The sequence below is a fragment of the Rhinoderma darwinii genome, chromosome 2, assembly GCF_050947455.1.
Source record: "Rhinoderma darwinii isolate aRhiDar2 chromosome 2, aRhiDar2.hap1, whole genome shotgun sequence".
Taxonomy (NCBI): Eukaryota; Metazoa; Chordata; class Amphibia; order Anura; family Rhinodermatidae; genus Rhinoderma; species Rhinoderma darwinii.
In genome coordinates this window covers 234,134,828-234,160,308 of record NC_134688.1, presented here as the reverse complement: position 1 = coordinate 234,160,308, position 25,481 = coordinate 234,134,828, and the positions used below count along the sequence as shown (strand labels likewise).

The window sequence follows — 25,481 nt, the reverse complement described above, 5'->3', positions numbered from 1 at the left end:
CTTTTTCTTTGTACGAGAATTTTTAATTGTATTGCACTATATAATGTAATGGGAGATGGAAAAAGAATCTTTGTGGTGGTAAAGTTGGAAAAACTGTGATTCTTCAGTTTTTTTTGGCTTTCGTTATTACGGCGTTCACCGTGCAGTAAAAAATGACAACTTAACTTTATTCTGCGGGTTAATATGATTACGGCGATACCAGATTTATCAATTTTTTTTTAATGTTTTACTATTTTTACAAAGAAAATTACGTGCTTTGAGTCACAATATTATGAGAGCCCTAACGTTTTTATTTTTCTTTCGTTTGACTGGTGCGAGGGCTTATTTTTGTGTCACGAGTTTTTATTGGTACTATTTTTGGTACATGTGAGTTTTTGTTCACTTTTAATGACATCTTTTATTAGAGTTAATGTGGCCCAAAAACAGCGATTATGGCGTTTTGAAATTTCTTTATGGGGTTCACTGTGTGGGTTAAATAATGTTATATTGTAATAGTTTCGACTTTTACGGGCGTGGTGATATCAATTTTGTTTATTTATTTTGTTTTTTTTTAAATTTATTAAAGTTTTTTAAACTTTTACTTTTATTTTTTTGAACACTACTAAAAACTTTCTTTTCTTTAGTTTTTTTGTATAAACTCTTTTTATTTAAAGCAGTTGCAAAGAAATACATCAGCAATTACATAAATCGTAAAAAAGGCAGCATTTATGCCTGGCACATTAATACTTTATGACCCCTATGGCCGTTACATATTTCTTAAAGGTACTATCTTGAACACGAAAATTACTTTAGTGGAAGGAGGAGGAGGAGCGACGGAATACATGGCCGTCACTCGGGACACATTCCGGTGATGGCCGTGTATTACCCGGCCCCATAGACTTCTATGGGAGCCGGACGGCCAGGAGAATGGCCGAAAATAGGGCATGTCCCAGTTTTTTGACCACTGGATTTACCGGGCCGTCAAAAAAATCGGTTGTGTGAATAACCCCATTTGGGGTCTATTGTTCTTACTGCGGCCGTGTGACGCCCGTTTTGTGAACGGTCGTCACACGGCCGGGAAACCCTGTCTAACACTGCAGTCACGGCTCTAACCATTTACAAGGTCTCAATGTTTACAGGAGTCTCTATGTCTCAGGTTGTGTGGATGTCTCTCTAATGTTACACATAGGGTCCTATCCCCCGGAGTGTCGTTCTAGCAAGTCAAGGGTTAAGACTGTGCTTTCAGGGATCATTTCTATAGTGTGTAACTGCGGAAATGTGTTCTAAAGTGTCTAAATGCACCAACCATGAGGAAGAGCTGTAGTGATCTCTCCTGAGCGGGAAGTGAGCTCTCAGATCTGCTTCATTGTAGGTTCTGATTGCTGTTGATGACCGTTCTCCTTCTTTTTTGCAGAGAGGGTGGAGAGGGAGATTTCAAACTGAGTGGTTGCTTCTCAATCTGTACAGAATAATAGTATGAGATTTAGATTTGCTTTTTATCTCTTGATTCATAGCAGTTTGTCATTCTCTACCATCAAAGAACAATTATCTTTCAAATTCAAGTAAATTGACGGCTTTTTCTTTGTACGAGAATTTTTAATTGTATTGCACTATATAATGTAATGGGAGATGGAAAAAGAATCTTTGTGGTGGTAAAGTTGGAAAAACTGTGATTCTTCAGTTTTTTTTGGCTTTCGTTATTACGGCGTTCACCGTGCAGTAAAAAATGACAACTTAACTTTATTCTGCGGGTTAATATGATTACGGCGATACCAGATTTATCAATTTTTTTTTAATGTTTTACTATTTTTACAAAGAAAATTACGTGCTTTGAGTCACAATATTATGAGAGCCCTAACGTTTTTATTTTTCTTTCGTTTGACTGGTGCGAGGGCTTATTTTTGTGTCACGAGTTTTTATTGGTACTATTTTTGGTACATGTGAGTTTTTGTTCACTTTTAATGACATCTTTTATTAGAGTTAATGTGGCCCAAAAACAGCGATTATGGCGTTTTGAAATTTCTTTATGGGGTTCACTGTGTGGGTTAAATAATGTTATATTGTAATAGTTTCGACTTTTACGGGCGTGGTGATATCAATTTTGTTTATTTATTTTGGTTTTTTTAAAATTTATTAAAGTTTTTTAAACTTTTACTTTTATTTTTTTGAACACTACTAAAAACTTTATTTTCTTTAGTTTTTTTGTATAAACTCTTTTTATTTAAAGCAGTTGCAAAGAAATACATCAGCAATTACATAAATCGTAAAAAAGGCAGCATTTATGCCTGGCACATTAATACTTTATGACCCCTATGGCCGTTACATATTTCTTAAAGGTACTATCTTGAACACGAAAATTACTTTAGTGGGAGGAGGAGGAGGAGGAGGAGGAGGAGGAGGAGGAGGAACGGAATACATGGCCGTCACTCGGGACACATTCCGGTGATGGCAGTGTATTACCCGGCCCCATAGACTTCTATGGGAGCCGGACGGCCAGGAGAATGGCCGAAAATAGGGCATGTCCCAGTTTTTTGACCACTGGATTTACCGGGCCGTCAAAAAAATCGGTTGTGTGAATAACCCCATTTGGGGTCTATTGTTCTTACTGCGGCCGTGTGACGCCCGTTTTGTGAACGGTCGTCACACGGCCGGGAAACCCTGTCTAACACTGCAGTCACGGCTCTAACCATTTACAAGGTCTCAATGTTTACAGGAGTCTCTATGTCTCAGGTTGTGTGAATGTCTCTCTAATGTTACACATAGGGTCCTATCCCCCGGAGTGTCGTTCTAGCAAGTCAAGGGTTAAGACTGTACTTTCAGGGATCATTTCTATAGTGTGTAACTGTGGAAATGTGCTCTAAAGTGTCTAAATGCACCAACCACGAGGAAGAGCTGTAGTGATCTCTCCTGAGCGGGAAGTGAGCTCTCAGATCTGCTTCATTGTAGGTTCTGATTGCTGTTGATGACCGTTCTCCTTCTCTATCACTGAGAGGATGGAGGGGGAGATCACAAACTGAGTGGTTGCGTCTCAATCTACAAGAATAGAGATTAATTAATACTTAACTCCTAGAGTTCCAGGCTATTGTTCACTTTCTGCCTTTAAAGATCAGTACATGTAGGTAGTTTATTGTTAATAGTTAAAGGGAAGGTGTCACGAAAAATATTTTATATATAATATTGCTTTTAGTATGTTATTAAAATAAATTTTATTTATTTGTGTTCTTGTGCTGTACTTTTTACTTTTACTTCTCTGTGGGGGCTGCCATTTTTTTTTCATCTCTGTATGTGTCGATTAACGACACATACATCCCCATAGAGAATGCGAACAGGAGCCGTCTGTGTGGGAACGGCGCATGCCGCTCCCACACAGACCAAAGGGAAGGTCTTCGGCAGAGCGAACTCCGGCGCCATTTTCATGTGGACCGGAAGGCACGGCCGGACAGTAAGATGACGACTTCCGGTCGCAGCTTCCGGCCATATGTTCAAGGCAGCGAAGTCGCAAGGTATAGGAGCGGAGGCGGCAGGAGCAGGTAAGTTATGTTTGTGTATGTGATGTGTTTTTTACGTTCGTGTATGCTTGTGTTATACTGTCCGATTACCACAGTATCTAATTCTCCTACACTGTGCATTCGCTCTGAAAATGGCGGCACACAGTGTAGGAGGTTTGAAGATTCAACCCCCTCCTTCTCCTGGCACTAGCAAGAATAAGGGAGGAGGGATTGTGTGAGGACACTAGAGCGAGTATGTCTACCCCAAATTTGCAGCATAAAGCTATGAGTTTGCTGTACCACATTGCCAATGCTGAAATTTCGGGAATTGCTCCCTCTAGTGACCAGCACATGGAAATGTTAGAAATTAGAATCTAATTTATAATATTTTTTCTGAAAATTAAAAAAATTAAAATAATGTGTAATCACTTATATACTAACTGTTTAACTGAAAAACCCAAAAAATTATATCGACACATTCCCTTTAAGTAGGTTCTGGGTGCCGAAATGGGTGTTGTAAATATATATTAGTAATGAAGTGTGGCTGTCAGGGCATTTTGTGTATTTTAATTTATCAACGTTGGGGTAAGTTTTGTTGGTTCAAGGCTAAAGTGTGGTAGTTGCCTATAGAAACCTATTATATTCCACCGTTTAGTCTACCCTTTAGAAAATAAGAGCAATAACATGAATGTTTGCTAAGGGAAATTATTTAACTTTTTATTTGTGCCAGTTAAAATAAATCTCCCCTGTGCCCTATTTGTCATGGGTTTGCTACTCTTTTTTTTTCTTCCCCCATTTGAAAAAAAGGTGTGACAAAAGAAGACTTTTTTTTATCATAATGAATGATAATGGGGACCCACGAATAGGGTTTGGGTATTCTTCAGGGGATTCCCTGGCGCATACGCTGAACGGTAAAGGCTTTGTACACTTTTGAAGTCAATTTTTTTTCTATTAACCCCTTCCCGCTCCTTGACGTACTATTACGTCATGGCAGCTGTATCGTTCGCGCTCCATGACGTAATAGTACGTCTCGGGAGTAACGGCCGTTTCGGCCGTCCTCCCAACACATACAGGAGCTGTGACGCTGATGTCTTGTTCAGCAGCTGTCACAGCTCCTACAGCGGGGACCGATCGCTGTGTCCCCGCTGATTAACCCCTTAAAAGCCGCGTTCTATAGAGATCGCGGCTTTTTAGGGGTTAAGCTGCCATCTCCGGCCTGCTACGCGATAGCGGCCGGCGATGGTGACTATGGTAACCGGACACCAAACAATGGCGTCCAGCTATGCCATAGACGGAAGCCTAGTGGCTCCTGACAACGTCAGGACCCACTATGCTTGCTGTCAGTGAGTAGCTTACAGTTCTAATACACTGCACTACGCATGTAGTGCAGTGTATTAGAATAGCGATCAGGGCCTCCTGCCCTCATGTCCCCTAGTGGGACAAAGTAATAAAGTAAAAAAAAAGTGAAAAAAAGATGTGTAAAAATAAGAAAATAAAAGATTTAAAAGTAATAAAAGTAAAAATCCCCCCTTTTCCCTTATCAGTCCTTTATTATTAATAAAAATATATAAACAAACAAATAAACTATACATAATTGGTATCGCCGCGTCCGTAACGGCCTGAACTACAAAATTATTTCATTATTTATCCCGCACGGTGAACGCCGTAAAATAAAATAATAATAAACCGTACCACAATCACAATTCTTTGGTCACTTCACCTCCCAAAAAATGGAATAAAAAGAGATAAAAAAGTCGCATGTACCGAAAAATGGTATTGATCGAAACTACAGTTCGTTATGCAAAAAATAAGTCCTCACACGGCTTTATTGATTGAACAATAAAAACGTTATGGCTCTTAGAATAAGGTAACACAAAAAGTGAATGATTGTTTACAAAACGTATTTTATTGTGCAAACGCCATAAGACATAAAAAAAAACTATAAACATCTGGTATCGCCGTAATCGTATCGCCCCGCAGAATAAAGTGAATATGTCATTTATAGCGCACGGTGAACGCTGTAAAAAAAAAAGAAAAAAAAACAATAGTAGAATTGCTGTTTTTTAGAAACCGCGCCACCTAAAAATAGAATAAAAACTAATCAAAAAGCCGCTTGCACCGCAAGAAAACTACAATGCATTCCTCAAGGGGTCTACTTTCCAAATTGGGGTCACTTTTGGGGGGTTCCCAATGTTTTGGCACTACAAGACCTCTTCAAACCGGACATGGTGCCTAATAAAAAAGAGGCCTCAAAATCCACTAGGTGCTCCTTTGAAAACCAAAGATAATACCCGCGGAGGGATTTAACTCATTAGTAATAGTACAATATCTGATATTCAGACTGTTAAACGTAATGTATCTATATAGGTAAATTATACTAATGAGAAACAATCCGTGGTAATGACCAAGTAACCTTGGTGCGTTGATCAAAATGTAACTATAGAAATACCCGAGAAAGAGGAAATGATCAACTTAAGCACAACAATATTCAAGATATAAAAATATAAACTTTATTACATATTATACATAACAGAGTAAAAAGATATGAGTCACAATGAAACAGGCATCACCCATTGCTAAACCATGATTGTTACGTTAGTTATCATAAACATACGTTAAATGCTGAAGTAGGATTATATAAACACGTGTGTACCAGAACCTCTCAAAAAGTAACTACCAAGCGGTCTGCAGAGTCTACCACAGTAATTACTGAAAGTAAAAACTGCTGAAGATATAATAGTTACTATACAGTGTTATGTTATGTGCACAAAGAAGAGGTCAATGATTACTGTGCTTGGAGGCTGGTAGGTGGTGAGACTGCCAGATGAAGCATGGCAGATACGTGTCAAAAACAATAATTACCTACCCAAGGTCATGGTGGCACACAGGAGACGCCCACACCCGACGCGCGTTTCGGCAAATGCCTTCGTCTGGGGGTGGCTACATCCTGGCGGGACCCCCACATATATACCCTCTCACACATGTGCTGCAAATCACGGAACACACCGGACGGAGCGGAAGGAGGATAGGTGCTCCTTTGCTTCGGAGGCCGGTGCTTCAGTCCATTACCGCACTAGGGCCACATGTGGGATATTTCTAAAAACTGCAGAATCTGGGCAATAAATATTAAGTTGCGTTTATCTGATAAATCCTTTTGTGTTATTAAAAAAATGGTATAAAGAGGATTTTCTGACAAAAAAAAAATGTCAATTTCACCTCTACTTTGCTCTAAATTTTTGTGAAACACCTAAAGGGTTCATAAACTTTCTAAATGCTGTTGTGAATACTTTGAGGGGTCTAGTTTCTAAAATGGGGTGTTTGATAGGGGTTTCTAATATATGGGCCCCTCAAAGCAACTTCAGAACTGAACTGGAACCTAAAAAAATAAATAAATGAGGCAATACTTCGCTACTTACATTATACTGATAATGAGCCGTGCCCACCCCGAGATGACCCCAGTTTTGACCGTTTGTATAAACGGAGACCCCTATTAGACCGTTCCAGTGCCCGGTTTTCCCAAGCATACACCCCCGAGAAGTGTATTTCTATAGATGAGTCCCTGGTACATTTTAAAGGGAGGGTTCAATTCCGCGATTACCTGCCGGGTAAGAGGGCAAGGTATGGCGTGAAGATGTATAAGCTGAGAGAGTGCATCCGGGTATACCTACAGGTTTAGGATATATGAAGGAAAGGCCACCCCCAAACCAGACTGCATCCTGGACTACAATAGGTACATGGGAGGTGTGGACTTGTCAGATCAAATCCTGAAGCCCTACAGTGCCATGTGGTGTGGTATAAGAATCTGGCCGGGCACATCATACAGATGGCATTGTACAATGCGTACGTGCTACGTCGATGTGCAGGCCAGACGGGAACTTTCCTGGAATTTCAAGAGGTGATTATCAAGAAACTAATCTTTAGGGACCAAGAAGGGGAGGCACCCAGTACTTCTGGAAGCGGGGCAACACGCATCGTACCAAGGTGGCAACACTTTCCAGGAGAAGTTCCCCAAACTGGCATGAAGGGAAAAAGTCAAAAGAGGTGCAAAGTCTGCTATAAGGGATGACACAATATATCAATGTGACACGTGTCCCGAATAACCAGAGCTCTGTATGAAAGTCAGTTTTAAAATTTATCATACATCCCTTGGTTTATAATTTACCCCAATTTTACTTACCCTGATGCACTCCACACAGCTTATCCCCCCTCGTTTTTCCCCTCTGAGCCCTGCTGTGTGTCCAGGCAGCTGATAACAGCCACATGTAGGGTATTGCCATACCCGGGAGAACCCACGTTACAGTTTATGGGGTGTAGGTCTCCGGTCAAAATGCTCACTACACCTCTAGATGAATGCCTTAAGGGTGTAGTTTTTAAAACGGGGTCACTTCTTGCGGGTTTCAACTGTACTGGTACCTCAGGGGCTTCTGCATACATGACTTCGCACTAGAAAATCCCCAGTAGGCCAAATGGTGGTCCTTTCCTTCTGAGCCCTCCCATGGGCCCAAACGGCAGTTTATCACAACAAATGGGGTATTGCGGCACTCAGAACAAATTGCGCAACAGAATGGGGTATTTTGTTTCTTGTGAAAATAAGAAATTTTCAGCCAAAACTACATATTATTTGAAAAAAATAATTTTGTTTTCATTCCCAGCCCAATTCAAATAAGTTCTGTGAAAAAAACTATGGGGTCTAAATGGTCACAACACCCATAAATGAATTCCTTGAGGGGTGTAGTTTCCAAAATGGGGTCATTTGTGGTTGGTTTCTATTGCTTTGATACCTCTGGGGCTCTGCAAATTCGACATGGCACCCGAAAACCAATCCAGCAAAATCTGGACTCCAAAGAACACACAGCGCTCCTTTCCTTCTGAGCCCTCCCATGGGCCCAAACGGCAGTTTATCACCACAAATGGGGTATTGCCGCACTCAGGACAAATTGGGCAACAAAATGGAGTATTTTATTTCTTGTGAAAATAAGATTTTTTGAGCTAAAATGACATATTATTGGAAAAAATATATATTTTTTTAATTCCCAGCCCAATTCAAATAAGTTCTGTGAAGAAACTATGGAGTCTAAATGGTCACATTACCCATAAATGAATTCCTTGAGGGGTGTAGTTTCCAAAATGGGGTCACTTCTGGTGGGTTTCCATTGCTTTGATACCTCTGGGGCTCTGCAAATGCGACATGGCACCCGAAAACCAAACCAGCAAAATCTGTACTCCAAAGAACACACAGCGCTCCTTCCCTTCTGAGGCCTCCCATGGGCCCAAACGGCAGTTTATTGCCACAAATGGGGTATTGATGCACTCAGGAGAAATTGGGCAACAAAATTGAGTATTTTGTTCCCTGTGAAAATAAGAAATTTTGGTAAAAAATTACATCTTATTGGAAAAAATGTCATTTTTTTAATGTCACAGCCCAATTGAAATAGGTGCTGTGAAAAAACTGTGTGGTCAAAATGCTAACAACAACCATAAATGAATTCCTTGAGGGGTGTAGTTTCCAAAATGGGGTCACTTTTGGTGGGTTTCCATTGCTTTGATACCTCTGAGGCTCTGCAAATGCGACATGGCACCCGAAAACCAATCCAACAAAATCTGGACTCCAACAAACATATAGCGCTCCTTTCCTTCTGAGCCCTCCCATGGGCCCAAACAGCAGTTTATCACCACAAATGGGGTATTGCCACACTAAGGACAAATTGGGCAACAAAATGGGGTATTTTGTTCCCTGTGAAAATAAGAAATTTTGATCACAAATGACATTTTATTGGAAAAAATTACATTTTTTTCATTTCACAGCCCAATTCAAATACGTGCTGTGAAAAAACTGTGCGGTCAAAATGGTAACAACAACCCTGAATGAATTCCTTGAGGGGTGTAGTTTCCAAAATGGGGTCACTATTGGGGGATTCCTACTGTTTTGGCACCTCAACACCTCTTCAAACCTGGCATGCTGCCTAAAATATATTCTAATAAAAAAAAGAGGACTCAAAATGCACTAGGTGCTTCTTTGCTTCTAGGGCTTGTGTTTTAGTCCACGAGCGCAGTAGGGCCACATGTGGGACATTTCTAAAAACTGCAGAATCTGGACAATACATATTTAGTAGTGTTTCTCTGGTAAAACCTTCTGTGTTACAGAAAAAAAAATGAATACAATTGAAATTCTGCAAGAAAAATGAAATTTGCAAATTTCACCTCCACTTTGCTTTAATTCCTGTGAAATGCCTGAAGGGTTAAAAAACTTTCTAAATTCTGTTTTGAATACTTTGAGGGGTCTAGTTTTTAAAATGGGGTGTTTTATCAGGGTTTCTAATACATAGGCCCCACAAAGCCACTTCAGAACTCAAGATGTACCTTAAAAAAAAGGCTTTTGAAATGTTCTTAAAAATATGAGAAATTGCTGTTTATGTTCTAAGCCTTGTAACGTCCAAGAAAAATAAAAGAATGTTCAAAAAACGATGCCAATCTAAAGTAGACATATGGGAAATCTGAACTAGTAACTATTTGGGGTGGTATAACCGTCGTTTTTACAAGCAGATGCATTTAAATTCTGAAAAATGCAATTTTTTCAAAATTTTCTCTACATTTTGCAATTTTTCACCAATAAACACTGAATATATCGACCAAATTTTACCACGAACATGAAGCCCAATGTGTCACGAGAAAACAATCTCAGAATCGCTTGGGTAGGTTTAAGCATTCCGACGTTATTACCACATAAAGTGAAATATGTCATATTTGAAAAATGGGCTCTGAGCCTTAAGGCCAAAACTAGGCTGCGTCCTTAAGGGGTTAAATAAATGTTTTATTTGATTTAAACAACTTTTAAATAGATTTTTTTGTTAATTTTGACATTTTAAGATACAGCTTCTTTGTATCCTGCATACATAGAAGCTGTAGCATTCATTTAACCCCTTAACTACACAGCCAATTAGAATTTTTTTAATTTACGTTTTTTCCTTTCCGCCTTCCAAAAGTCACAACCTTTGTATTTCTTCGTCGACATAGATGTTTGCGGGCTTGTTTTTTGTGGGATAAGTAAGAGTTTTTCATGGCCCCATATATTGTACCGCATAATGCACTGGGAAGCTGAAAAAAAGGGGTGAAATGGGCAAAAAACAACAATTACAAAATTTTTTGGAGGGTTTTGTTTTTACAGCGTCCGTCAGGCAGTAAAAACGACATATTCACCTGGTTGATGCGATTACGGCGATACCAAATTTATATGGTTTGTTTTATGTTTTACCTCTTTTCGAAAAATAAAACTATTTGCTAAAAAAATATTTTTTTTGTGTCGCCATGTTCTGAGGGCCATAACTCTACATAACGCTTCAATTTTGCAGGGCAAACTGTAGTTTTCACCTATACCATTTTGGGGTACATGCAATTTTTTTATTCCTCTTCTTTAGAGTGCTAAAGTGACTAAAGAAAATCATTTTGCATGTTTTATATACTTTTGTTCTTTACGTCGTTTATTATGCAGGTTAAATAACGTTGTATTGTGATAGTTCTGACTTTTATATGGATGCGGCGATAGCAGTTATGTTAACTTTTATTTTCTTTAACATTGCTTTAGGAAAAAATGCGAAAAGGGGTGTTTTTTGAACTTTTAATATGTTTTTTTTTAAATTTAACTGTTTTTTAACCCCTTCGCGCTCAGGTCAGTAATAGTACGTCCTGCTAAGTAGAACGTTCGCGCTCAGGTCAGTACTATTACTGACCTGAGTAAACACGGCGCCATCTTTCCCCGGCGCGTGTCTGAGCTGTGATACCTGCTGTTTCCGACAGCAGGCTATCACAGCTTAGTGTGCAGGGACCGATCGCGGTGGTCCCCGCCGATTAACCCCTTAGAAGTCGCGTTCAATAGCGATCGCGGCTTCTTAGGGGTTAAGCTGCCATCGCCGGCCTGCTATACGATAGCGGGCCGTGATGGCTACTATGGCAACCAGAATCCTAACAATGGACTCTGGCTACGCCATCGACGGAAGCCTAGTGGGTCCCGACAAAATCAGGACCCACTATGCTTGCTGTCAGCGAACAGCTGACAGCTCTAATACACTGCACTACGCATGTAGTGCAGTGTATTAGAATAGCGATCAGAGCCTCCTGCCCTCATGTCCCCTAGTGGGACAAAGTAAAAAAAGTGTAAAAAAGTAAAAAAAAGTTGTGTAAAAATAAGAAAATAAAAGATTTAAAAGTAATAAAAGTAAAAGTCCCCCTTTTTCCCTTATCAGTTATTTATTATTAATAAAAATATATAAATAAACAAATAAACTATACATAATTGGTATCGCCGCGTCCGTAACGACCTGAACTACAAAACGATGTTGTTATTTATCCCGCGCGGTGAACGCCGTAAGAGAAAATAATAATAAACCGTACCACAATCACAATTGTTTGGTCACTTCACCTCCCAAAAAATGGAATAAAAACAGATCAAAAAGTCGCATATACCGAAAAATGGTACTGATCGAAACTACAGTTCGTTACGCAAAAAATAAGTCCTTGCACGGCTTTCCTGATGGAAAAATAAAACAGTTATGGCTCTTAGAATAAGGGAACACAAAAAGTAAATTATACTTTACAAAATGTATTTTATTGTGCAAACGCCATAAGACATAAAAAAAAACTATAAACATCTGGTATCGCCGTAATCGTATCGCCCCGCAGAATAAAGTGAATATGTCATTTATAGCGCACGGTGAACGCTGTAAAAAAAATTGAATAAAAAACAATAGTAAAATTGCTGTTTTTTTAGTCACCACGCCACCTAAAAATAGAATAAAAACTGATCAAAAAGCCGCATGCACCCCAAGAAAACTACAATGGATTCCTCAAGGGGTCTAGTTTCCAAAAAGGGGTCACTTTTGGGGGGTTTCCACTGTTTTAGCACCACAAGACCTCCTCAAACCGGATATGGTGCCTAATAAATTAAATTAAATTAATTAAATGTCACCTCTACTCTGCTCTAAATTCCTGTGAAACGCCTAAAGGGTTAATAAACTTTTTAAATGCTGTTGTGAATACTTTGAGGGGTCTAGTTTCTGAAATGGGGTGTTTGATAAGGGTGTCTAATATATGGGCCCCTCAAAGCAACTTCAGAACTGAGCTGGAAACTAAAAAATAAAATAAAAATGAGGCAATACTTCGCTTCTTACATTATACTGATAATGAGCCGTGCCCACCCCGAGATGACCCCAGTTTTGACCGTTTGTATAAACGCAGACCCCTATTAGAACGTTTCAGTGCCCGGTTTTCCCAGCATTCACCCCCGAGAAGTGTATTGAAAGGGAGGCTTCAATTCCGCCAGTACCTGCCGGGTAAGAGGGCAAGGTATGGCGTGAAGATGTATAAGCTGTGCGAGAGTGCATCCGGGTATACCTACAAATTTAGGATATATGAAGGGAAGGACACCAGTTCTCAGCCCCCAGAATGCCCCCCCTTACTGGGAGTTAATACAAAAATTGTGTGGGATTTGGTGCACCCACTGCTGGACCAGGGTTACCACCTCTACCTGGATAATTTTTATACCAGCGTCCCACTCTTCAACTGCCTCGCTTCCAGAAGTCCTGCGGCATGCGGCACTGCTAGAAGAAACCTGAGAGGCCTCCCTACGACTCTGCTTGGGCAAACACTCAGAAGGGGTGAGAGCAGGGCACAATCTAGCAGCAACATATTGTGTGTCAAGTACAAGACCAGGGAGATGCCACACCAGTACCCATGTACCTGTACGAGGTACCAGTACAGGGACCCCCAAACTAGACTGCATCCTGGACTACAATAGGTACATGGGAGGGGTGGACTTGTCAGATCAAGTCCTGAAGCCTTACAGTACTTCTGGAAGCGGGGCCACAGGCATCGTACCAGGGCAACACTTTTTAGGAGAAGTTCCCCAAACTGGCAAGAAGGGAAAAAGTCAAAAGAGGTGCAGAGTCTGCTATAAGAGGGGGATAAGGAAGGACACAATATATCAATGTGACGCGTGTCCCGAAAAACCAGAGCTCTGTATGAAAGAGTGTTTTCAAATTTATCATCCATCCCTTTATTTTTAATTTACCCCAGTTTTACTCGCTCTGATCCACTTCGCACAGCTTACCCCTCCTCATCTTTCCCCTCTGAGCCCTGCTGTGTGCCCAGGCAGCTGATAACAGCCACATGTAGGGTATTGCCGTACCCGGGAGAGCCAACATTACAGTTTATGGGGTGTAGGTCTCCGGTGGCACATGCTGGGCACAATATATCGGACACTGACATGGCATATATATAGAAAATTGCAAATCTCACTCTGCACCAACTGCTGCACATTATCTTTTACACAATACCTGTGGGGTCAAAATGCTCACTACACCTCTAGATGAATTCCTTAAGGGGTGTCGTTTTTAAAACGGGGTCACTTCTCGGGGGTTTCAACTGTACTGATACCTCAGGGGCTTCTGCACACACGACTTAGCACCAGAAAATTCCCAGTAGGCCACATGGTGGTCCTTTCCTTCTGAGCCCTCCCATGGGCCCAAACGGCAGTTTATCACCACAAATAGGGTATTGCCACACTCAGGACAAATTGGGCAACAAAATGCGGTATTTTATTCCTTGTGAAAATAAGAAATTTTGAGCCAAAACTACCTCTTATTGGAAAAAATAAATTTTTTTTTAATTCACAGCCCAATTCAAATAAATTCTGTGAAAAAACTGTGGGGTCTAAATGGTCACAACACCCATAAATAAATTCTTTGAGGGGTGTAGTTTCCAAAATGGGGTGACTTCTGGTGGGTTTCCATTGCTTTGATACCTTTGGGGCTCTGCAAATGCGACATGGCACCCGAAAACCAATCCAGCAAAATCTGGGCTCCAAAGAACACATAGCGCTCCTTTCCTTCTGAGGCCTCCCATGGGCCCAAACGGCAGTTTATCACCACAAATGGGGTATTGCCGCACTCAGGACAAATTGGGCAACAAATTGGGGTATTTTATTCCTTGTGAAAATAAGAAATTTTGAGCCAAAACTACCTCTTATTGGAAAAAAATTCATTTTTTTGAATTCACAGCCCAATTCAAATAAATTCTGTGAAAAAACTGTGGAGTCTAAATGGTCACAACACCCATAAATGAATTCCTTGAGGGGTGTAGTTTCCAAAATGGGGTCACTTCTGGTGGGTTTCCATTGCTTTGATACCTTTGGGGCTCTGCAAATGCGACATGGCACCCGAAAACCAATCCAGCAAAATCTGTGCTCCAAAGAACACATAGCGCTCCTTTCCTTCTAATACCTCCCATGGGCCCAAACGGCAGTTTATGGCCACAAATAGGGTATTGCCGCACTCAGGACAAATTTGGCAACAAAATGGGGTATTTTATTCGTTGTGAAAATAAGACATTTTGAGCCAAAACTACATCTTATTGGAAAAAAGTTTTTCTTTTTAAATTCACAGCCCAATTCAAATAAGTTCTGTGAAAAAACTGTGGGGTCTAAATGGTCACAACACCCATAAATAAATTCCTTGAGGGGTTTTGTTTCCAAAATGGGGTCACTTTTGGTGGGTTTCCATTGCTTTGATACCTCTGAGGCTCTGCAAATGCGACATGGCACCCGAAAACCAATCCAGTAAAATCTGGACTCCAACAAACACATAGCGCTCCTTTCCTTCTGAGGCCTCCCATGGGCCCAAACAGCAGTTTATCACCACAAATGGGGTATTGCCGCACTCAGGACAAATTGGGCAACAAAATGGGGCATTTTGTTCCCTGTGAAAATAAGAAATTCTGATCAAAAATGACATCTTATTGGAAAAATTGTCATTCTTTTAATTTCACAGCCCAATTCAAATACGCGCTGTGAAAAAACTACGGGGTCAAAATGGTAACAATAACCATAAATTAATTCCTTGAGGGGTGTAGTTTCCAAAATGGGGTCAGTTTTGGGGGATTCCTACTGTTTTGGCACCTCAACACCTCTCCAAACCTGGCATGCTGCCTAAAATATATGCTAATAAAAAAGCACCACCAAAATGCACTAGGTGCTTCTTTGCTTCTGGGGCTTGTGTTTTAGTCCACGAGCACACTAGAGCCACATGTGGGACATTTCTAAAAACTGAAGAATCTGGACAATACATATTTAGTAGTGTTTCTCTGGTAAAACCTTCTTTGTTACAGAAAAAAAATAGAATAAAATTGAAATTCAGAAATAAAAACGAAATTTGCAAATTTCACCTCCACTTTGCTTTAATTCCTGTGAAATGCCTGAAGGGTTAAAAAACTTTCTAAATGCTGTTTTGAATACTTTGAGGGGTCTAGTTTTTAAAATGGGGTGCTTTATGGGGGTTTCTAATACATAGGCCCCTCAAAGCCACTTCAGAACTGAACAGGTACCTTAAAAAAAAGGCTTTTGAAATTTTCTTAAAAATATGAGAAATTGCTGTTTATGTTCTAAGCCTTGTAACGTCCAAGAAAAATAAAATAATGTTCTAAAAACGATGCCAATCTAAAGTAGACATATGGGAAATGTAAACTAGTGACTATTGTGGGTGGTATAACCGTCTGTTTTTCAAGCAGATGCATTTAAATTCTGAAAAATGCTATTTTTTCTAAATTTTCTCTAAATTTTGCAATTTTTCTCAAATAAAGACTGAATATATCGACCAAATTTTACCACGAACATGAAGCCCAAAGTGTCACGAGAAAACAATCTCGGAATCGCTTGGATAGGTTTAAGCATTCCGACGTTATTACCACATAAAGTGAAATATGTCAGATTTGAAAAATGGGCTCTGAGCCTTAAGGCCCAAACTAGGCTGCGTCCTTAAGGGGTTAATTGTCCCCCTAGGAGACTTGAACCAGCGATCATTGGATCACTTGCCTGATATACTGCAATACTAATGTATTGCAGTATATCGTGATACTTTCAAAGGAATACAAATATGGCAGACCTGGGAGCCTTCATTAGGCCCCCAGGCTGCCATGATATTCTTCCGCACCCCACGATCGCGTCATGGTGGGGGCGATGGCGCATTGGAGGGGGGACCCTGATTCTAACAATTTAAATGCCGCGGTCATGATTGACCGCGGCATTTAAAATGTTAAGCATGCGGAATCAAAGTGATCTTTGATTCCGCCCATTGCAGTGAGGGTGTCAGCCGTCACCCTCTGAGTATGGAGCGAGCTCAGCCCGTGAGCCCGCTCCATACTTCTCCTTTATAGCTGTCATGTACCAGTATGTGACATGTTGTTAAGGGGTTAAAGACAATTCTGTGAGGTCAACTGTACTGATTTCTCGACTTAAGGGCAGATTTACACGAACGTGATATACGTCCGTGCAACGCGCGTGATTTTCACACGTGTCACACGGACCTTTGTTAGCCTATGGGGCAGTGCAGACAGTCCGTGATTTTCACGCAGCGTGTGTTCGCTGCGTGAAACGCACGACATGTCCTATATTTGTGCGCTGTTCGCGCATCACGCACCCATTGAATTCAATGGGTGCGTGAAAATCACGCAACAGCAGTAAAACTATGAATGTAAACAGAAAAGCACCACGTGCTTTTCTGTTTACAAACATACAAACAGAGTGTCATAATGATGGCGGCTGCGCGAAAATCACGCAGCCGCGCACCATATGATGATGACACACGGAGCTGTTAAGTGCCTTTTGCGCGTACAAGACGCTTGTGTAAATCCTCCCTAAAGCTGGTAACTCAGAATCCAGCTAATAACAATCACATCTATGTTCATGAACTTAGCCAATGACAAGCTCTAGTGGTCACATGGGCTGCAGTGTCATCAGAGGAGACCGGGCTGCACGGAGAAAAGAGGGACGCGTTGCTATGACAATGCCTGGGGGGGGCTAGGAATGGGCTTTTTTTTTTTTTCATGCACTGTTTTCCGCAGCGGAGATTCCGCAATTTGGTGCAGTTCTTCATCCGGAATTTCCTGGGGGCAGAGGTCACTCTACATATTTTCCAGCAGAGTAAAAACACTCCTCTTAGCATATTTTAATTAGTATTTTTAGCCAAGGAGAATTACGTAAATTACAATAATTTAAATTAATAATGCGTAGGAATGTGTGGTGTTAAAAACTTGAAATTTATGCACAGAAACAATACTAATATGGTAACAAGAATTAAAGGCTATATTATCATTTTTTTATTTTATTAAATTAATGTATTTTGTGTTTTTATGCAACAGCTATGGCCGGCCTTAGGTTACGTGCGACCAGTGCGGTTGCACAGGGCGCCGCCCGTCGCACTGTAAGGGAGGTGCCACCGGGAGTGCATGCCCCGTGCCATGGCCACTATTCGGGGCGCCAACGGGTTAGGTGCCACTCACTTACTGCACCGACCTCATACTGGCTGCCCCGCGCCCTGGCCACCTTTCGTCCACTCACCCTGTCCTGTGTCCTGAATGACGAGACAGGCGTGATGACATCATTCAGGATGCAAGACAGGGAGGAGACACCGCCCTTCCTGTGCGTTTCCAGGGCTGGTGGAGACACCGAGGGAACGTTTTCTCCAGGGCGGCTCCAGCAGGCAGTGTTTGCCGGAAGCCCAGCAGGTAAGTCGCTGGCTGGACTTTGTTTGAATGTGGGAACTGATGAGGTTCTAAAAGGGCAATAATGGCAAATGGACAGAGGATTCAGTGCCACCTTGGTGCCCATTTGCCACTTATTGCCCCTTTAGTGTCCTATTCAGTGCCTCCTTGATGCCCATTTGCCATTTTGTTGCCTCATTATTGTTCTTCTGTGACTAAATGGCAAATGGGCATCAAGGGACCACCAAACAGAAGGATGCTAAAGGGGCAATAAGTGGCAATTGGGCAACATGGTGGCACTGAAAGGCACTAAAGTGTTAATAAATGTCAAATGGGCACAGAATTCAGTGCCTTCATAGTGCACATTTACCATTTGTTGCCCTTTTGCTCTATGTACACCTTTTGTTGTTTTTTTTTTTAAAATAAAAATCAGTGTGTTTGGTGCAACTTTGTAATTACATTTAAGTCTTCGTTCACATCTGCGTCAAGTCTCCGTTCAGGCATTCCATCTGAGCTTTCCGTCAGAACGGAGCCCTGACTGAAACAAACGGAAACCATAGGTTTCCGTTTGCATCACCATTGATTTCATTGGTGACGGATCCGGTGCAAATGGTTTGCGTTTGTCTCCGTTTTGCAAGGGTTCCGTCGTTTTGACAGAATCAAAAGCGCAGTCAACTACAGTATTGATTCAGTCAGGGTTCCGTTCTGACGGAAAGCTCAGATGGAACGCCTGAACGGAGCCCTGACGCACAAGTGAACGGAGCCTTATTAAACTATTTTTACTTTTTGAGATACAGCTGCTTTGTATTCTGTATACAGAGCAGCCGTATCCAGCGCTGAGACCTGAGTCCGTCGGGTTAGTGGGACTGACGGGTTCAGTGTCAGCGGGTCCTGCGTGTCGACGGGTCATAACTTAGATGTGATCGATAACAGGTGGATCCTGCGTGTAAGAGGCACAGGACCTGCTGACACTGAACCCTGACGGACTCAGGTCTCAGCGCTGGATACGGCTGCTCTGTATACAGAATACAAGGCAGCTGTATCTCAAAAAGTAAAAATAGTTTTTAATAAAAAGTATTTATTTAGAAAGTTGCACAAAACACACTGATTATTAAAAAAAACGATTCCAAAGGTGTGCATAGCCTTTAGGCTGGGTGCACACTACGTTTTTTGCAGGCAGGAATTCTGCCTCAAACTTTGATTTTCCGCTCCCTGCACGCCGATTTTCGCTGCGTTTTGCGCCCGCGGCCATTGAGCGCCTCGGGAATAAATCTCTGCAAAATATGCTTTCTCTGCCTCCCATTGATGTCAATGGGAGGTCAGAGGCGTAAACGCCCAAAGATAGGGCACGTCCCTTCTTCCTCCCGCGAGGCAGTTTTACCGCTCGCGGGAAAAAGACGCGTCCGCCTCCCATTGAAATAAATGGGAAGCATTTTCGGACCATTTTTGTCCAATTTTGCAGCGCGGTTTCCACGTAAAAAACTCAGTGTGAACAGAGCCTTAAAGTGGTTATCCGGAATACAAATTAAACATTTTGTTGAAGCAGCAGGAGGTGTTAAAATAAAAAAAATAACTTATACTTACCTTTCTCCTCCCAGACGTTCCTGTGCTGGGGGCTCCCGTCAGATCTGTTCTCTGTTTGTATATAGCAGTGACATCATGTTGACCGTACACCATCGCTGCAGCCTATTAATAGCCTCAGCGGTGTTCAGCTGAGACCTGTAATAAGCTGTGGCGGTGATGTACTGTCGACGTGATTTCACCGCTGCAGTCACTCTGTGTACACACAGAACAGAGATGACAGAAGCCCCCAGCGCAGGAACGTCTGGGAGGAGAGCGGTAAGTATCAGGGCCGGCTCCAGGTTTATGTGGGCCCTTGGGCGACACAAGAACTCACGGCGGCAGTAAAATGGCAGAAAATGTCACTTTGTGCCCCCATATAGACGTTAGGCCCTGTTTATGCCCCATATAGAAGTTAGGCCCCCAGTTTGTACCCCCATAAATTTAGCACCCTCCGTAGATAGTGCCACACAGCCCCCCTCCCAGGTAGTGCCACACAGCCCCCCTCCTAGGTAGTGCCACACAGCACCCCTCCCTGGTAGTGTCACACAGCCCCCCTCCCTGATAGTTCTACACAGCCCACCTCCCTGGTGGTTCCACACTGCCATCTTCCCTGTAGGTTACAACTTTGGGGTTCCCTCTAGGAGTGGAATCCCCAGCCAGAGCATTGCCGACACTCTGGGTGGGGATTCTGCTTCAGGAGCAGTCCCTTGTGTCACTGTCCATATATAGACAGTGTTTTCCGAGTAAGCCCCAGAGCCATAGTCCCGGGCAGAGCACTACTAGCACTCTGCCCCGGTTCTCCTGCTCTGCTCCAAGGGTAGTGGGCCCCGGCACTCGCCTGGGTTCGCCGGGTGCTGACTCCGGCCCTGGCAAGTATGGGCTGCTTTTTTATTTGAAGCCCTCCTCTCCTGCTGCCACATAAAAAGTGTAAACCCGGACAATCCCTTTAACCTCTTAACACTATCCGTGTATGTATGGCAGATGTGCATTCCAACAATATTGCATGTGCCACTGTGTTTTATCTGTGGTGTTACGTGGACTGCAGGTAACACTAATACATAATGTGTAATCAGAGAGTTATCACTATGTGTGTTATCTGTGGTGTTACGTAGGACTGCAGGTAACACTAATACATTATCTGTAATCAGAGAGTTATCACTATGTGTGTTATCTGTGGTGTTACGTAGGACTGCGGGTAACACTAATACATCATCTGTAATCAGAGAGTTATCACTATGTGTGTTATCTGTGATGTTACATAGGACTTCAGGTGTGTGTATTTGTGGGTCTAAGTGCCTAGATATGTATCTGTATGTGTATATATTTTTGTGTGTGCATATACTACATTATCTGTACTCAGTTATCACTGTGTTATCTGTGGTGTTACATAGGACTACAGGTAACATCTACTACATTATCTGTATTCAGAGAGTTATCACTGTGTGTTATCTGTGGTGTTACATAGGACTGCAGGCAACACTACTACATTATCTGTACTCAGAGAGTTATCACTGTGTTATCTGTGGTGTTACATAGGACTGCAGGTAAAATCTACTACATTATCTGTACTCAGAGAATTATCACTGTATGTTATCTGTGGTGTTACATATGACTGCAGGTAACACTACTACATTATCTTTAGTCAGAGAGTTATCACTGTGTTATCTGTAGTGTTACATAGGACTGCAGGTAACATCTACTACATTATATATACTCCTAGAGTTATCACTGTGTTATCTGTGGTGTTACATAGGACTGCAGGTAACTATCTATTCTGTGTATATATGTGCCTGCGTTGGTATATTTGGGCCTGTACGTCCATATATTTACCTATATGTATTTGTATAAGACCCATTATGTGTGTATACATGCCTCGTGTGTGTGTGTGTGTGTGTGTGTGTGTGTGTGTTTGTGTATATATATATTTATTTATGTCTGTATGACCTGTATGTCTAAATATGTGCCTCTATGTATGTATAGTGTATATGTTCCAGTATGTGCGTGTATATGTTCCAGTATGTGCGTGTTTTAATTGTTTTGGTTTGTGGAGGGCAGCAATAGAGAATCCCGCACAGGGCGCCATCCAACCTAAGGCCGGCCCTGGCAACAGCTGACACCTGGGACTGACAGCCAGTAACAGCGATCATGTTGTTCTTGGCCGTTTATCCCCTCAAATGCTGCGGTCAATCTGACCGCAGCATCTGAGGCGTTAAAAAGAGGGGGTGTGACCCCCTCCAACAGCTCATCACCCCCCCCTCCTTCATGACATGGTCGTGGGTTGCCGATGATTGTCATGGCAGCCCAGGGGCCTAATGAAAGCCCCCAGGTCTGCCTTGATGCTGGCTTTGTTAAGCCCTGCCTCTGACAATATAAAAAAATGAGAATATACTGCAATACTGACGATTGCTGGTTCAAGTCCCCTAGGGGGACTGATAAAATGTGTAAAAAAAAAAAGTTAAATAAAGTTATTAGTAGTGACATTTTTATGATTAAAAGTAAAAAAAAAAAATAATGTATCCTCTTAAGTAATGTAAAAAAGAAACATAATTGGTATTGCTGCGTCTGTAAAAGTCTGAACTATTACAATATACCATTATATAACTCGCGCAGTGAACGCCATAACAAATAAAAAATGTAAACTGCCCAAAAAAAGTAATATAAAGTGATTAAAAAATTGTATGGTACCAATAAATATTGCAGCTCGTCCCGCAAAATATAAGCCTGCACACCACTCAATCTACGAAAAAATAAAAAAGCTATCACATTCAGAATGTGGTGAAACAAAACGTAGTAAAATTTAAAAAAGCAAACTATAAAAATGTGCTATCACCGTAATCGGTTTGAGCCGCAGAATAGAGTTAAGTTGTTGTTTTTACCACACAGTGAAAGCCGTAATAACGAAAACAAAAATAAATGGTCTGTTGAACAGCTAGCTCTGTTATAAAAATGAAATACGCATAAGACTGATTTAAAAGTTTATCAGCGCCTATACAGGTGACAATGACACCTGGAAAAGCGTTATTGCAGGTTCTAGGGCTGATACACTGCATAATTTTACGCAGCGTACCCAGCCTGTGTGAACACACCATGAAAGGGCACCTTGATACCGAGTTTTAGATTAGGTTATGGGCATGTAATAACAATCTGCTTCACTCTGTCCAGTTTGAACCTCCAGAAAAAGTGAAACAGAGCTCTAGTAATGCCCTTAAAACTTTGGCCAATTTTGATGTGGCGTAAAATAATATGACATTCATCATCCAGAATGTATGCTAACATATGTACAATGGGCACTGAATGCTACAGTTTATGATTATATATGTTTTTTTTAATCCAAAAAAAGTCTATCCATGAAAAATCTATAGAAAAAAAATATGGTGTGAGCGAAGACTAAATACTAGCTTCTGGTTTGTTCAATGAATGGCAGAATAATACATGGTGAAAATTGTACCAAAATCACTAAATTCCAACCATGTTCACATTTTTCTTAGGGTGGACTCACACGCGGCAGATTTTGTTGCAGAAACGTCAAAATGTGGCGTGTATGAATCCACCCTTAGACCTAATTCAAACGCTCGTGTTCGGTCCGTGATATATACGATCCGCATGTCGGCCACATTTCCTGGACCGAACACGGTGGCATCGTAAATAACTGATGCTAGTAGCGTTCCACCATGCACTGTGTTCGGTCTGGGAAATACTGCCGACACGCGCACCGTATATCACAGACCGAACACGGTCGTGTGAATTAGGTTTTAATCTAACATACTCATTTTACATCTGAACCACATTGAAAAACGCATGCGTTTTTACTTCGATTTGGTGCGTTTTGTAATGCGGCTGCGGTAAAAAGTAGTGGCAAAACAGCATGCGATTTGCGGGCGGGCGTGTAAATCTGTAAATAAATAAATAAATAAATAAATTGTTTGTTTAGTTAGTGTTAGTGACATTATGGCGAGGAAGCTTTTTAGTGCTGAGGAGGCATACGCCATGTTGCGGTCTGAGACTGAGACCGCATCAGAGATGGCGTCAGAGATAGAACCTGTTGTAGGCAGTGACGATGATAGCGTCACTTCAGGTTCCTCTTCGTGGGACGTTATCCCTGACGCAGTAGAAACTGCAGAACATGGAAGCGCAGGGCCTAATAGCGCTGTAGCACGGGACAGCCTGGTCCCTCCAGTTCAGGCTCTTGTATGGGCACCTGCTACATCTTATGGGCCTAGAATCCACGGATTTACTGCCACTCCTGGCATAATTGTGGACAATACAAATTTTATCCAAATGGATTACTTCCATTTATTTATTACTGACGACATCCTAAATATGATTGTCCACGAAACAAATTTATATGCCGCTCAGTATATAAGGCAGAAATCTTCATCCACCCAGGCCAGAGATTGGACGCCCACCAATTTGCAGGAATTTAAAAAAAAATTGGGGCTCGTCCTAAATATGGGTATTGTCAAAAAGCCCTACATTAGGTCTTAGTAATGCCCAGGTCTCGTTATGAGACAATAATGAGGTTCCTCCACTTCACTGACAATGAGGTTCCCCCCCCAAGTACCGATGCAAACCGGGATCGGTTGTTCAAAATAAGACCACTGATAAATTCCCTCAATAATTAATTTCTGCAAGTTTACACCCCTGAGCAGAATGTAAGCGTGGACGAATCCCTCCTTAGCTTTCGCCAATATCTACCTTCCAAAAGGGTAAGATATGGCGTTAAGCTTTAGAAATTGTGTGAAAGCGGGTCAGGATATACCAGCGCCTTCAAGATTTATGAAGGGCGGGACCGCTCAATAAATGTTCCTGGATGCCCCCCTGATCTTTCCACCAGCAGTAAGATAGGGAGATAATGCAGCCTCTGCTTCACAAGCGGTACCACCAGTACTGCGACCATTTTTATTCCAGTGTGCCCCTGTTTAGGCATTTGCATGCTGTAAGGACTGGGGCATGTGGTACCATGCGCAAAAACCGAATTGGATTTCCGCAGCAATTAGTGGGGAAGCGCATGGTAAAGGGGGACTCCTGTGCTTATGCATCTGAGGAATTGCTGGCGGTCAAGTTCAGGGATCGCAAATATGTGTATGTGCTAAGCACGATTCATACCGCAGGAACAGTGGCAGTGAGGGAAAGAGAGGCAACATCGGACAAGCACAAACCAGTGAGCGTGTCCGAATATAACAAGTACATGGGGGGGGGTGGATTTAAGCGACCAGGTTTTACAGCCCTATTTAGTCAAACGCAAAACTAAAACCTGGTACAAAAAAGTGGCCATTTATCTGTAACAGGTGGCCATCCACAACTAATTTGTGCTCTACAAAAAAAACAGAGGCAGAGACACATACCTGGATTTCCAGGAGAAAATTATTGAAGGCCTCATATTTGATGTTCAGGACACCAGAGAATGTCCCCAGTCTGAGGATGTCACGCGACTGACTGAAAGACACTTCATCAGTCGGATTCCCCCAACAGCAACCAGAAGCAACCCCCAGAAAAAGTGCCGCGTCTGCAGAAAAGACGGGCACCGCAAAGATTCCCGATATTTCTGTCCCTCATGTCCCTCGCAACCAGGCCTGTGCATTGAGCCATGTTTTAAAAAATACCACACTGTTCTGAATTATTAGATTTTAGTTAATTAGTTGAAAATATATTTGCCCTACATTACATTTTTCTTTTTCCCACACAGACGGCGTACAGCATAGTGGATGGAACGGGCACCGTTCGCATTCACTATGGGATTGTATGTGCCGTATTCCATGTCTGTATGTGTCGTTAATCGACACATACAGAGATGGAAAAAAAAATGGCAGCCCCCATGTACAAGAAAAAGTGAAAAAATAAAAAAAAGTAAAACACAAACACACAAATAAATGTTTTTTTTTTAAAATAAAACACTAAAAGAAAATTGATGTAAAAAATTTTTTT

General features: G+C 41.7%; 1 protein-coding gene and 2 non-coding genes across 8 annotated transcripts in view; all 3 read left to right on the top strand.

Annotated features, from left to right (window-relative positions):
- The window catches only part of TEX14 (testis expressed 14, intercellular bridge forming factor), a 532,366-nt gene that overhangs the window by 386,676 nt on the left and 120,209 nt on the right, over positions 1 to 25,481 (top strand). The window lies entirely within an intron of this gene.
- LOC142747769 (small nucleolar RNA U3) lies at positions 1,210 to 1,427 on the top strand. Its single transcript, XR_012882023.1, has one exon. It is a non-coding gene; the product is annotated as a small nucleolar RNA U3 (small nucleolar RNA).
- On the top strand, positions 2,784 to 3,001 carry LOC142747597 (small nucleolar RNA U3). The gene has a single exon (XR_012881874.1). It is a non-coding gene; the product is annotated as a small nucleolar RNA U3 (small nucleolar RNA).